This window comes from Scyliorhinus torazame, chromosome 7, assembly GCF_047496885.1.
Source record: "Scyliorhinus torazame isolate Kashiwa2021f chromosome 7, sScyTor2.1, whole genome shotgun sequence".
Taxonomy (NCBI): Eukaryota; Metazoa; Chordata; class Chondrichthyes; order Carcharhiniformes; family Scyliorhinidae; genus Scyliorhinus; species Scyliorhinus torazame.
In genome coordinates, this window is record NC_092713.1 from 121628991 (window position 1) to 121642512 (window position 13522).

Genomic DNA, 13522 nt, shown 5'->3' on the forward strand with positions numbered 1-13522 from the left:
GCACACACCCCTCCCCCGGTGACCAATCACAGGATAGAATCCCAAACCTGTTAGTAAGTGGAGTAAAGTTTGATGATTAAATATCCCGCAATGGAAAAATGGGAAGAAGGATAAACATTCAAAACATATGTGACAATATGAAATCAGTGGTGATTTTAGGAAGTTCATGTCGCGTGACTATGGGAAAAGAGGGAAGAGAATGTGTAAATTCTTAATATTAGGTCAAAAGTACAAATAATAGCAACCACAAAATCAAATAACAGTTGATTACATGCTCCAAAATTTCACTTGATTCCTACTGAACAACAAGCATTAATCCCATGTGGACTTAGGGATATTAGGGACAGCATTGTGACTATCTAGTTCATGGTTCATGTTGATATTTTCGAGGTAATGTTTAGTTCATGGAAAGATGATTATTGTGAAGTAATGGTAATTTAAAAAGCTGGGCTTTAGTTATTGCCAGAAAACCTTTTTTTAAAATGGAAGTTCAGAAGGTTACCCATGTTTGTTTAATTCAATCAGGAGAGGAAGACCTATAAAACAGCAGATGGGCTTACTTAGCTGGAGATGTGGGGCGTCATTCTCCGACCCCCCAGAGGGTCGGAGAATGGCCGTTGGCCGCCGTGAATCCCGCCCCCGCCGGTTGCCGAAGTCTCCGAAGGGAGAAAAGTCGGCGAGGCGTTAATGTCGCCGCTGCCGTGGAGAATGTCACGGGTCTGTGCAAGGCAGCCGATTTTCGGCCTTTCGATATTCTCCCTTCCGGATGGGCCGAAGTCCCGTCGACGTGATGACCGTTCACGTCGACGTAAATTAAACCTCCTTTTCATCGGCGTGACCCGGTGCTCCAGGCTCACGCCGACCAGCGTGGAGGTGAGTGACGGCATGGGGGGTTGGCTCTGGGCAGGCAATGGCGTGGCCACAGTCTGAATGCGTGAGGAGAGGTGTGTCTCGGGTTGTGTGTGTGTGTGTGCGGCGGGGGGGGGGGTGGTTAGAGTAGGCTGGGCTCCGGGGGAGTGCCGGGAGGGGGTCCGTGCCGGGGAGGTGGATGGGGGGTCCGTGCCGGGGTGGAGGTTGGGGGGGGGGTCCGTGCCGTGCCGGGGTGGAGGTTGGGGGGGGGTCCGTGCTGGGGTGGAGGTTGGGGGGGGGTCCGTGCCGGGGTGGAGGTTGTGGGGGGGTCCGTGCCGTGCCGGGGTGGAGGTTGGGGGGGGTCCGTGCCGTGCCGGGTTGGGGGTTGGGGGGGGGGTCCGTGCTGGGGTGGAGGTTGGGGGGGGGTCCGTGCTGGGGTGGAGGTTGGGGGGGGTCCGTGCCGGGGTGGAGGTTGGGGGGGGTCCGTGCCGGGGTGGAGGTTGGGGGGGGTCCGTGCCGTGCCGGGGTGGAGGTTGGGGGGGGGTCCGTGCCGGGGTGGAGGTTGGGGGGGGGTCCGTGCCGGGGTGGAGGTTGGGGGGGGGTCCGTGCCGTGCTGGGGTGGAGGTTGGGGGGGGGGTCTGTGCCATGCCGGGGTGGAGGTTGGGGGGGGATCCGTGCTGGGGTGGAGGTTGGGGGGGGTCCGTGCCGGGGTGGAGGTTGGGGGGGGGTCCGTGCCGGGGTGGAGGTTGGGGGGTGGTCCGTGCCGTGCCGGGGTGGAGGTTGGGGGGGGGATCCGTGCCGGGGTAGAGGTTGGGGGGGGGGGTCCGTGCCGGGGTGGAGGTGGGGGGGGGTCCGTGCCGAGGAGGGGGATGGGAGGGCAAGTGAGTTGGTCCACCTGGCCAGGTGCCAGCCTCCAACAGTTGGACCCATGCGGTCCATGCCACCTGGCTGGGGGGAGGAGGGGATATGGGCAATGATGACATGTCGTCGTTCCCCTCCCCCCCACCAGGCCGTCATGTTTTCAGATCATCCAGCGATGTTGGCCGCCGTGGTGGCAGCCGCTCATGTCTATGTTGCCCTGGATGAGGAGGAGGAGGAGGAGGAGGAGGAGCGTGCCAGAGAGGCGGCGCAGGCTGCCGCAGAGGGGCAGGCGGCAGCCGCCCAGGCTGGAGGGACACCTGACCGACAGGACGAGGAGGGGGAGGAGGACGTCGCGGCCCCACGACAACGGAGGCACCCGAGAGCGCCCCGTGTGTACCGGCCCCGGCAGTCATACCAGGACCTCACGGACCGGGAATGCAGGAGGAGACTCCGGATGAGCCGGGAAACCGTGGCACACATCTGCCACCTGCTGGCACACCTGTCACCGCGTGGCACTGGCGGGGGACACCCTCTCCCCGTGTCCGTCAAGGTTACGGTGGCCCTGAACTTTTATGCTACGGGGTCATTCCAGGCACCGAGTGGGGACCTGTCCGGCATATCGCAGACATCGGTGCACCGGTGCATCCGGGCAGTGACAGATGCCCTATATGCCATGGCGCACCGCTACATCCGCTTCCCCGTGGACCGGGCCAGCCAAGATGCCCGGGCCGTGGGCTTCTCTGCCGTGGCCGGGTTCCCCATGGTCCAGGGCGCGATCGATGGGATGCACGTCGCCGTGCGGCCACCTGCAGATAACAGGGCCGTGTTCACTAATAGGAAGGGGACCTATTCGATGAACGTACAGGTGGTCTGCGACCACCGCATGATGATCCTGCACGTCTGCGCCCGTCACCCAGGCAGTGTACATGACTCATTCGTGTTGTCGCGGTCATCCATCCCCGGCATGTACGAGGGACGCCATCCCCGGCTGAGGGGCTGGTTGCTGGGCGACAGGGGCTACCCATTGCGATCGTGGCCGATGACGCCTATACGGAGGCCACGCAATGAGGCGGAGAACCGCTACAATGATGCCCATGTAGCGACAAGGGGAGTGATCGAGAGGTGCTTTGGCATGCTGAAGATGCGTTTCAGGTGCCTGGACCTCTCTGGGGACGCCCTCCAGTATCGGTCAGATAGGGTCGGCCGCATCATTGTGGTGTGCTGCGTCCTGCACAACATAGCCCAGCAGAGGGGCGATGTGCCGCAGGCAGAGGAGGGCGGAGTGGAGGAGCAGCAGGAAGAGGCCCAGTCCTCCCCAGATGAGGGGGATGGGGGCAATGGTCAGGGCAGACGGGGTAGACACAGGCGGGTGGCTGTCCACCGTTACCGGCTGGCCCAGCGGGCACGGGACAGACTGATAGACGCCCGCTTCACTGACTAGATGGGCGTGGGAATCGGGTAGTATGGCCACAGACCGCACACCATGGCAACAGCCGACCACCCACACCCCCCACCCATCCACCCACCCAGCACCCTCACCCCCCCTCCCCAACCCCACCCACCCCACCCGCATGCACACCACCCCCCCCCCCCCATTGCCGATCCACCTGCGGCACAATGGGCCGGGCTCACACAGTTGCGGGTGGACGCGTGTCTATCGCAGGCCATGGAGGATGATGACAACCCGCCCTGCGATGAGCTCCTGGCTCTACATCGTTGGACTATAGAACATAGAACAATACAGCGCAGTACAGGCCCTTCGGCCCACGATGTTGCACCGAATCAAAAGCCATCTAACCTACACTATACCATTATCATCCATATGTTTATCCAATAAACTTTTAAATGCCCTCAATGTTGGCGAGTTCACTACTGTAGCAGGTAGGGCATTCCACGGCCTCACTACTCTTTGCGTAAAGAACCTACCTCTGACCTCTGTCCTATATCTATTACCCCTCAGTTTAAAGTTATGTCCCCTCGTGCCAGCCATTTCCATCTGCGGGAGAAGGCTCTTACTGTCCACCCTATCCAACCCCCTAATCATTTTGTATGCCTCTATTAAGTCTCCTCTTAACCTTCTTCTCTCCAACGAAAACAACCTCAAGTCCATCAGCCTTTCCTCATAAGATTTTCCCTCCATACCAGGCAACATCCTGGTAAATCTCCTCTGCACCCGCTCCAAAGCCTCCACGTCCTTCCTATAATGCGGTGACCAGAACTGTACGCAATACTCCAAATGCGGCCGTACCAGAGTTCTGTACAGCTGCAACATGACCTCCTGACTCCGGAACTCAATCCCTCTACCAATAAAGGCCAACACTCCATAGGCCTTCTTCACCACCCTATCAACCTGGGTGGCAACTTTCAGGGATCTATGTACATGGACACCTAGATCCCTCTGCTCATCCACACTTTCAAGAACTTTACCATTAGCCAAATATTCCGCATTCCTGTTATTCCTTCCAAAGTGAATCACCTCACACTTCTCTACATTAAACTCCATTTGCCACCTCTCAGCCCAGCTCTGCAGCTTATCTATATCCCTCTGTAACCGGCTACTTCCTTCCACACTATCGACAACACCACCGACTTTAGTATCGTCTGCAAATTTACTCACCCACCCTTCTGCGCCTTCCTCTAGGTCATTGATAAAAATGACAAACAGCAACGGCCCCAGAACAGATCCTTGTGGTACTCCACTTGTGACTGAACTCCATTCTGAACATTTCCCATCAACCACCACCCTCTGTCTTCTTTCAGCTAGCCAATTTCTGATCCACATCTCTAAATCACCCTCAATCCCCAGCCTCCGTATTTTCTGCAATAGCCTACCGTGGGGAACCTTATCAAACGCTTCGCTGAAATCCATATACACCACATCAACTGCTCTACCCTCGTCTACCTGTTCAGTCACCTTCTCAAAGAACTCGATAAGGTTTGTGAGGCATGACCTACCCTTCACAAAGCCATGCTGACTATCCCTGATCATATTATTCCTATCTAGATGATTATAAATCTTGTCTCTTATAATCCCCTCCAAGACTTTACCCACTACAGACGTGAGGCTCACCGGTCTATAGTTGCCGGGGTTGTCTCTGCTCCCCTTTTTGAACAAAGGGAACACATTTGCTATCCTCCAGTCCTCTGGCACTATTCCTGTAGCCAATGATGACATAAAAATCAAAGCCAATGGTCCAGCAATCTCTTCCCTGGCCTCCCAGAGAATCCTAGGTTAAATCCCATCTGGTCCCGGGGACTTATCTATTTACAGCCTGTCCAGAATTGCCAACACCTCTTCCCTATGTACCTCAATGCCATCTAATCTATTTACCTGGAGCTCAGCATTCTCCTCCACAACATTATCTTTTTCCTGAGTGAATACTGATGAAAAATATTCATTTAGTATCTCGCCTATCTCTTCAGACTCTACACACAACTTCCCATCCCTGTCCTTGACTGGTCCTACTCTTTCCCTAGTCATTCGCTTATTCCTGACATACCTATAGAAAGCTTTTGGGTTTTCCTTGATCCTTCCTGCCAAATACTTCTCATGTCCCCTCCTTGCTCGTCTTAGCTCTCTCTTTAGATCCTTCCTCGCTACCTTGTAACTATCCATCGCCCCAACTGAAACTTCACACGTCATCTTCACATAGGCCTCCTTCTTCCTCTTAACAAGAGATTCCACTTCTTTGGTAAACCACGGTTCCCTCGCTCGGCACCTTCCTCCCTGCCTGACCGGTACATACTTATCAAGAACACGCAGTAGCTGATCCTTGAACAAGCTCCACTTATCCAGTGTGTCCAACACTTGCAGCCTACTTCTCCACCTTATCCCCCCCAAGTCACGTCTAATGGCATCATAATTGCCCTTCCCCCAGCTATAACTCTTGCCCTGCGGTGTATACTTATCCCTTTCCATCCTTAATGTAAACGTCACCGAATTGTGGTCACTGTCCCCAAAGTGCTCACCTACCTCCAAATCCAACACCTGGCCTGGTTCATTACCCAAAACCAAATCCAATGTGGCCTCGCCTCTTGTTGGCCTGTGAACAAACTGTGTCAGGAAACCCTCCTGCACACACTGTACAAAAAACGACCCATCTAATGTACTCGAACTATATCTTTTCCAGTCAATGACTATGTCTGACCCATGGCCACAGTACCACCATCCACCCGGACCATCCCTGCATGCGGCTGTGACACTGCAGCGCACGGTCCCGTCCTCTGCCCGGGGGATGTTGATGGCGGCCCAGGGGGAAGGGGGCAGACTCATCTGGGGCTGAGGTAAGACCACCCCTCACACACACACTTGCGCTCAACGTACATGACACCCCCGCACACTTTGGACAGAGCACAAAGGCAGCTTCGGTAGGTGTAACATTGACTTTAATAACCAAAGGAGTTCATGCACGTGCCCTAGCCCCTAAAACTCATCTGTGCCCTGCACCCGTGCCAACTTACTCAGTGTCTAATTGTTTGGCCTTACGGGCCCTTTGACTACATCTACGTGGTTCCCCAGACGGTACAGCAGAACTGGAGGTGGACTCCTGTGATTCCTGCCCTCTGACACTGGATCCCTTTGGCGGCCGTTTCCTGGGGCGTCCTGGCCTAGATGGGCCAGGCTGCGGCCCGGGCGACTGGGATGGCGAGCTGCCAGCCTGTCCTGCCCGTTGCCCACCCGATGCACCTGGGACGGAAGGGGGGGGAGTCCGAGGTGTCGCGGTGTACCGGGACCTCCCCTACAGAGGGAGCCGGGACGGACCACACCCCCTCCTCCTCCCTCGGCGTGCCCGATGGCCCCCAGGCCTCTACATGGGTGGGGGATGTGAACGGACTGGCCATCCGACGCCCCCCCAACATCTGGCGCTGCCAGTCCTGGAGGCACGTGCTGGTATCGACAGGGGTCTGCAGGTTTGCAGCCATGGAGCCCAGGGGGTTGGCAAACCCTGTCTGTGACAGTGCGACGCCGGCTCGCACATGGCCACTGGCGCCGATGCCCTCAGCGATGGCCTGCAGAGACTGGGCCATGGCCTGCTGAGACTGGGCCATGGCCTGCAGAGACTGGGCCATGGCCTGCTGAGACTGGGCTATGGCGTTGAGCGCCTCTGCCATCTGGCGCTGGCACTGGCTCATGGCCTCCTGTGAGAGGGCAGCCATTTCCTGGGCCACAGACGCCGCCTGCACGGAAGGCCCCAGGCCTCGCAAACCGTTCCCCATGTCTGACACCGTCGCACCCATTGCCTCCACCGCGGACGCCACCCGTGCGGTGTCGGCCTGGGTGGCACGCATGACCGGCACCACTCCCAGCTCCTGGACGCGGGTGGACTCCTCCACCTGCGACCGCCGCAAGCCACCCGTCACCCTCTTCGCTCGTCTCCGGGTCGGTGGTTGCATCAGATCTATGTGTGGGTGTGGTAACTGCAGGAACCCGGGATCCATCTGGGCGGCAGATGTTCGCTTGGCTGGGCTGCCCTCCGACCGCCCGGTCCCTCTGCTGCTCCTACCTCCACCTGCTGTACCGGGACGGCTGTGTTGTGCGCACCAGTGAGTGTACCAGACGCCTCATCACTAAAGTGCCCAACCGTGGTGAGTGTTTCTGCGATGGTGGAGGGTGTTGGTGACAGCAGTGGCGTTGTGTCGTGCTCTTCGTCCCACTCTGAGTCCATGGCACTTTGGGGTGGGGGTTCGTCTCCACCCATCCACTCTGAGTCACTGTCCGGTATTTTGTCTTCCTGGGTAGTGCTGTCCCGGGTAGTGGTGTCCTGGGTAGTGGTGTCCTGGGTAGTGGTGTCCTGGCTCGGATGTGACGGGGGCCTGTGGCTGCCCCCCTCGTCGCTGGGTGGTCGCTCCCGCACGTGACGGGGGTGTCGTCTCCCTGTTGCTCCAGGTCTCTCTGTCTCCCGTGGTGTGCGAGGGGCATCCTGCGGGCGTCGCACGCTGGAGGGTCAGGGTCTCTCCGTCTCCCGTGGTCTCCGAGGGGCATCCTGCGGGCGTCGCATGCTGGAGGGTCCGGGTCTCTCCGTCTCCCGTGGTCTCCGAGGGGCATCCTGCGGCCGCCGCATGCTGGAGGGTGCGGGTCTCTCCGTCTCCTGTGGTCTCCGAGGGGCATCCTGCGGGCGTCGAATGCTGGAGGGTGCGGGTCTCTCCGTCTCCTGTGGTCTCCGAGGGGCATCCTGCGGGTGTCGCATGCTGGAGGGTGCGGGTCTCTCCGTCTCCTGTGGTCTCCGAGGGGCATCCTGCGGGCGGTCTGCATCTGCGGGGATGGGTGCCTGGACGTTTGGTCCTGCGATACACAATGAAGCATGCATGGTTAGACATCAGGCAGTGATCAGGTGATACGGGGGAGGGGGATATAGGGGAGGGGGGATATGGGGAGGCTCACCCTGCCTGCTCTGACGAGGTCGTTCACCTTCTTGTGGCACTGGGTGCCTGTCCGTGGTGTCAGGGCCACAGCGGTGACGGCCTCTGCCACTTCCCTCCACAGACGCCGGCTGTGGCGTGGGGCAACTCTGCGGCCGTGCCCGGGATACAGGGCGTCCCTCCTCTGCTCCACCGCGTCCAGGAGCGCCTCCACATCGCGTGACTCGAACCTCGGGGCTGAGCGACGGCCAGCCATCCAGTCGGGTGTTGCGGTCGGGTGTTCCGGTCGGGTGGGGGGGATCAGCGCGGCCTTATGAGCCGTCACGCCGTGCAGCACATATGACGCTGCACGGCGTGAACCACTGCGCAAGCGCGGATCCCGTTACGTCGCTGCTAGCCCATTTCGGGCCGGAGACTATCGACCCATTTTTCCGACGTGACGCAAGTCGGATTTGCGCCGTTTTTTGCGCCGATCGGCGGACTTTCCGCCGATAACGGAGAATTTTGCCCCAGATGTCTACACAGGTTTTAAAGAAATGCAGTGCCGAGATGTTTTTGTTTTGGGAGTCAGTGCTAAATTATTTTAAAAGCATTCAGTGAAACCCAAAGGTTATAAAATCCATTTACTCCGTCAGATCTAAATTGAAATTGTAAATGAGGGATAATTAAATTAAAGATTGGTTTGAGGATACACCAGAGCAGGCAATGTTGTTGTGGAGCTGGATGGAGTTGAGGAAGGCTTTCTGGTTTCAAGTCATCTGGATGTTTGCTGGGAGAGTTTCTTAGTTGCAATTTGGACCTTGTGTGGTTGGCAGCTCACTGAGAGAAGTTAGCCAAAATGAATTAATAATAGGCCTGCAATATAAGCAGTGTAAAATATTAACTTCATCATTGACCATGTGGAAGACGGACGTGGCTTAATCTCGGTTTCAATTTTGTGAGGAACAGATGCTTGAAGATTGTCTAGCTTGAAGCTGGAGGGGGAATCTACAGTGGGTTTCAATGCCTTGTTGAAAAATCTGATTAGCTTGGAAGTATTGGAAAAGTAACCAGAACAAGAGACCAAGGCTTCCACATTTAAGAGATGGTAAATCAAAGTTTTACCTCAGAAAGCTGGAGCTGAAGAAAATTCTCCAGAGGATGGCGGCATACTTATTAACATACTTACCTATGGAGGTTAATAACATTAAGATTGATGTGTCTTATAAGATAATTATTGGGGGATGTAAGAAGTAAACCTGAGAGCATAAAGAATATTGTTGAATTAACATTGCCTGTTAGTTTGTTTTGTTAAAAAAGAATGTGGAATCTTGTCGTACAGTACTATTGTTTACAACAAGATATTCAGGTTTATTTTTGAATCTTAACTGTTCCTAATCAGATGGTAACAAAAGATTGCCATTATTCTTTCTTGCAGTGGGCACGGGACAACCTTAAGTACGGTATAACAGAAGCCTCTAAAAGATCAGCAACTTTTTTCCCTTCATAGAACTTTTCTATTCCACAGGACCTATAGCATCCATTGTGACAACAAACCGCAGCAGCCAGTGCCATTTGTATGTGGCCGATGGTAGTTAGGATTACACTGATGCCACAGAATCATAGATTATATAGCACAAATGTGCCTGCGCTAGATTTTTGAAAAAGCTATCCAAACTGGCACTGCTCTTCTGCTCTCTCCTCATGACCCTGCATGTAAACAAAATCAAGTGTTTATCTAATTTTGTTTTGAAGGTTAGTATTGGATCTCCCTCCTCCGCCCATCAGGCAAATCATATCAACTCTCTACAGAAGAAAAATTCCTGTCTTGCCTCTGGTTCTTTTGGTAATTGTCTTAAATCTACATCCTCTGGTTACCAACCGATGGCAAGGGTGTCTTCGTATCTCATCCATCAAAACCTCTCCTAATTTGGACTATCTCTGTTTAATCTCCCTTTAACATACCACCCTCCAAGAAGACCAATCCTGCCACCTAATTGACGTCCTTCACGCCTGGTACCATTCCAGTAAATCTCTGCACCCTCACCAGCATTTACAGTGCAAAGATGTGCAGGTTAGGTGGGGTTATAGGGATAGGGCGAGGGAATGGGCATAGGTAGGGTGTTTTTTCGGAGGGTCAGTGCAGACTCGATAGGCCAAGTGTCTTCCTTCTGCACTGTAGATATTCTATGGATCTACTGTGGGCAAATTTAAAAAGTTTATTTCATGTAAATTAAAGTCAAGCAACTGAATTCATCAAGAACCGAACATTCAATGGCTGTATTCATTCAATGCAGATATATAGCTAGTAATAAAGCATTTTACAAAATATATTTAAGGTTATATTGATATCGTTTTCAGAAACACACTGAACCCGTTAGAATATAACTAATTGAATGTTTCTTAAATCTGCTCAGCAAGATACCAGTGTTCCATTATGTAAATTGTCATGATGTAACATGACTAACTCACAGGTCTAGCCCTTCGCTTTATTCTACAGTACATATTAAAAAACATTGCCACTTTTAGCGATTTAATTTGAATTGCACAGATCCAGATCAGGTCCGTGGAAAAAGCCTGAATGCCTATCCGTCTTTTGCTTCATTCCCTGAATATGAATCTTAAGAAACTTGACATCACGAAAAAGTGACCTGTAAACATCAAATGCTATCTAATTAATTTTGGACCAATAAGTATGAATTAGATTTAGTATTTGTTGGATAGAATGGGCACGATTCTCCGGCCTTATTGCGCTCTCGCTCAAGCGTAACGAGGCTGGTAAATAGCGGGAGAGGCCAAAAACGAGAACCGCGGCAGGCGTCGAGCAGTTTCCAATGCAACCAGCACTCTCCCCTAGCTGAAATCGGGATCGCGCCGTAGAAATGAATTATCACCACATACGTCCCATTTCCATACAATTAACGAGAGCTACCCCATATCCAAAGGCCTCCCGTCATTCAGTGACCTCCACAGCAAGTGGTCACGCATGTGCCGATTAGTACTCCTTTTGAAAAACGTGAACCTGACGGAAAGGCTTCTGTGGGGAACTGAGTAGCCATCTTTGCTCACAGGCAAAGAACTTGCCACCCCAGTGCTCAGTGAGGGGGCTGTGGGATCTTCCGCAGGGGTGGGCCGCCATGGGGGTGGGGGGGGTGCGCTAGGGAGATGGGCAAAGGGTCCGGGGGTCAGTCCGCATTGCAGGAGGATGTGACAGAGGCACCATAATGGTTTTACGAAAAGGTGGTTAATGTGCTGTACAAACCCCACTCCTGATGGTGCCGCTCCCCCTTCCCCTGGTACCCTCACTGGTCCTCGACGTACTTGGCCCTCCCAGCTCTACCACTGCTCCTTGGTGTTTCCCCAGGAAGCACATCAGAGGTGGATGCAGCCAGCTGCTTACCTCGTCCTATAGCCTTCGATGCCCCAGGCGGGCATCCTGTGGCGGCTCTGAGGCCAGAGAGCCCCGGCTCACTTGTCGGCGACACATGCACAGCCATGCCGCCCTGTCCTGTGTGCTGTACGCAAGATGTGACCTCATCAGAGGGGTGGAACTCGGGGGAGCTGGTGCCCACCGTCGTCACTCCATGGGACGGGTCCGGCTTGGCACCTGGCACCCCCTCCCGGCCGGTGCCTACAGCGCCCTGGTTCGAGCCCCGGCTGCCCCCGCATCATCTGGCTCTGCCAGCTCTGGCGGTTCCCCATGGTCGGCACCATTGTGTCGACGCCCTCGGCGATGCTGCTCAGTGACTGGGACATGCTCTGTAGTGCCTCGGCTATGCCCACCTGAGAGCGGGACATGTCCGCAGGACCTCATTAAGGTTGGTCTGGTGCTGGGTGACATCCCCTAGCGAGTCAGACATCCTGCCGAGACCCTCAGCCGTGGCAGTCACTGACTGTGCCATGCCTTGGACACCTTCAGTCATGCTGCTGACTTTGTGCTCCAGGCTCCCCACTGTGGTCGTCACCCTAGCAGTGTTGGCCATCTCCTGCGCTCCTAGCCTCTGGGACTCCTCCAAACAGCTATGCATCTGCTGGAGAGATCTCTCTGACATCTACCTCTGAATGCCCAGGTTGGTCCCTATCATCTCCATCAGCTCCGGGTACCTCTGTTCCACACACTCAGCATCAGGCTGGGACCCAGCTGGGTCCTGGGATCCAGCAGACCTCCGACTGCTGTCTCGCCTAGGGGTTCCTGCCTTCACCTGATCTGCATTATCTGCAATATGGTGCTCCCCAGACTGTGCCCCCGAAGCCTGTCCACTAACATATCCCACCGAGTTGCGTGTATCTGCGATAGTAAGGGGGTGGGGCTGACAGCTGTGCCGCGACCACGGTTGCATCCTCGGACCTCTCCTCTGAGTTGTTCTTCTCAGAGTCAGGAGAGGGTTCTGCCTTGGATGCGCCGGCTCCGTCAGCTGGAGGACCTGCAGGAGAATGGACATGTGGTCAGTGTGAGGGATGGGTCAGTCAGTCTGTAAGGCAATACAACTCAAATTTGGCAGATCCTCTGGGTGTAGCCTGCTGGTTCCTCACCTATCTGGCATCTGCCAGCCTCCGCGTGGCTGACCGATCTGTCCTCGGCCACGTCCAGGGCCCGCTCCTCGAAGGAGATGAGGATTCTTACGTCTGGCACATCACCTCTAGTCTAGGCCCTCTCCCGACGATTATGGGAGAGCTTTTCCTGAGGAGACACAGAGAGGACATCGTTAGCCACATGCATGGTTCACAGTTGTGGGAGAAGGGGTGTGAAGGTGGAGTTGAGGGGGGAGGGAGGGTTGGGGGTTGCATGGGGAGTTGCGGGGCGGGGGGTGCGTTGGTATCTTATCGTGCTACCCAGTGTAGGTTATTGACTTTCTTCCTGCACTGCTGGCCCATCCTCCTTGTCATACTCCCCGGGCTGACAGCTGCCGCCACCTCATCCCGGGCAGCACTGGCTGCCTTGTGGCTCACCCTCCGGGACCCTCGGGGGAACAGGACACCCCTCCTGGTCTCCACCGTGTCTAGGAGTCTCCCCAGGTCAGCATTCCCGAATCTTGGGGCTGGTCTCCTCGATGCCATTGTTGCGAGCTGGCTGGGGTTGGCTGAGCAAGTGCAGCTAAAGTGCTGCTCTCACTTGTTAGCAGGAGGCTGGCGAGCGTGGTCCCAGCGAATCAGCTGGTGAGCCTTCATTTGCGGAAAGAAGCCCGTGAGGTCTCGTTAATTGGACCAATTCATGTTGAATTGCATTGCCGGCCTCGCTTGGCCAAGAGCCGGGAAGCTCGCTACAATTCCCTCTCGTTACCACAATTCAAAATTTGCCCGGCGAATTGCGCCCGATATTTTTAACCAATCGTTTAAACTGGCCCTTTTAGCCTGAAGTTCTAACTGTGACATGGTTTTGAGGTGATGTTTAGCTTCTCTGGGCTGCACACTCCTCAGAGAGGAGTGCAAATTCTGATTTGGCTACTTGCCTTCAATGTGCAATTACTATTTA

At 55.1% G+C, this 13522-nt stretch overlaps 1 protein-coding gene across 2 annotated transcripts in view; it reads left to right on the plus strand.

The window, feature by feature from the left end:
- LOC140426535 (adhesion G protein-coupled receptor D2) overlaps positions 1-13522 on the plus strand; it is a 582807-nt gene that overhangs the window by 335189 nt on the left and 234096 nt on the right. The window lies entirely within an intron of this gene.